Source organism: Cicer arietinum, chromosome 6, assembly GCF_000331145.2.
Source record: "Cicer arietinum cultivar CDC Frontier isolate Library 1 chromosome 6, Cicar.CDCFrontier_v2.0, whole genome shotgun sequence".
NCBI classification, from domain to species: domain Eukaryota; kingdom Viridiplantae; phylum Streptophyta; class Magnoliopsida; order Fabales; family Fabaceae; genus Cicer; species Cicer arietinum.
Window position 1 is genome coordinate 54,129,808 of NC_021165.2, and position 1,659 is coordinate 54,131,466.

The 1,659-nt window shown below is 32.9% G+C and overlaps 1 long non-coding RNA gene across 1 annotated transcript in view; it reads right to left on the minus strand.

Moving 5' to 3' along the window:
• Nucleotides 1-9: 9 nt before the first annotated feature.
• The window catches only part of LOC140920973 (uncharacterized), a 2,977-nt gene continuing 1,327 nt past the window's right edge, over nucleotides 10-1,659 (minus strand). The window contains exons 2-3 of the long non-coding RNA XR_012163784.1: nucleotides 1,314-1,380; nucleotides 10-239 (exon numbers count right to left, since the gene is read on the minus strand). This is a non-coding gene — a long non-coding RNA (uncharacterized lncRNA). The remainder of the gene's footprint in view (nucleotides 240-1,313; nucleotides 1,381-1,659) is intronic.

Here is a 1,659-nt window from a genome sequence, read left to right on the forward strand (position 1 = left end):
CAAACATAATGACATCAAAATCATAATATCAACAACATAATCCTTTTTGAAGTACACATACTTATGTTTCAAATGTAGTGCAAATATAGTCCCCACCCGATGTCACTATCAGAGCGGGAATTCCCAAAATAAAAATACTCAAATTAACATCAATACAATGCGTATAAATAGAGTCTCCAGGACATGATGACTTCCGCCTCTCCAATGGTATTAGTCATCTCCTGCAACTTACAACTCGTCTGCGTCCATCGCAAACGCCAAACACAAACAATGAGGGGTGAGTATCGAAATTATGTAACAGTATAAAATACACGAGGAGAACACGCAAACAATCAAATTATCACAATCTCAAAACAGTCAAGTGTATAATATCAACGACTTATCAAATTCATTCATAATAAGACAATCAAAATAATGAAATGCTATGCATGTCTTATACTCTATACTTCATCATTTGGTACCATTCTACTCTGAAGTACTTGGTTAGGAGGCCTGATACTATGCCACTACAAAAGTGGACGGACAATTCATGAATGGCCAAGTCCTCATAGATCCCCTCAAGTCAACCCGAGACACATATATGCGACAGTCGGGTTACTCTTGTGTTGCACGGTAGTTCCCGGCCTTAGGGAATAACCCACTAATCCACTTAGGAATTCCCCACTAGGTGTACCCCCAAGGTCTATCAGTCTTACCTTACAGTTCGACTGTAGCCCTCCACGATCAGGCTCATTCAGTTGTAGTTCCCCGAATCACTAGGTTTGTCAGACCCTCCCTATATGATGACAAAACAATCCTAACTCCAAATCTACAACACATATCTCAGACTTACTCGATCATCACTACTCACTAAGTTTCAGTTTGACTATACGATATTCGTCATTATATATCTTTATCTGTCAATCACAATAAAATCACAATATTTGATTTACACTACTCATAATACACAATCCAATTTCATCAATCACATAATAAGGAATTCAATCGGTGATACATTCTAGTAATATCATAAATTCAATCAAGTAACAAAACATTCAAGCTCAAATCATTCATCCATTAACAATCAACATAAGATTTCATAAAATCAGACAACATGCAATCTTAATATAAATAAATTCACGACAATTCTACAAGTTGCTAAATTATATTTTAGTCCTCACTATTACCATTCACATCTTATTAATTAATTATTATTACTCAATAGGGCTCAACTGTACGTAGTAAGCCCCGAATGAACATTTAGGAATTTCAGCATTCCTGTTCATCTCACGTTATTTTATACTCATAAGATCGAACCTCATCCCACCCCTTACCTCGGCTCAAGATTCCGTCCAATGAGTCTGATCTGCTAACGAGTCGTTTCTTTATCGGTCGTCGTCTCTAATAGTCCGCGAGGGAATTATAACCACACAACCACAAAATACAAATGAATTACTTACTATACATAAATGAATAATTAATTAATAAAATACATAATAAATTAATAACGAATAAATAAAGAATGAATAAATAATAAATAAATAAATAAATAAGTAAATAAATAAAATAAATAATAAATAAACGAATAAGTAAATGAATAAATAATAAAAGAAATAACTAAATAACTAATGAATAAATAAATAAATGGTTAAATAATTAATAAAATAAATAAATAAATAA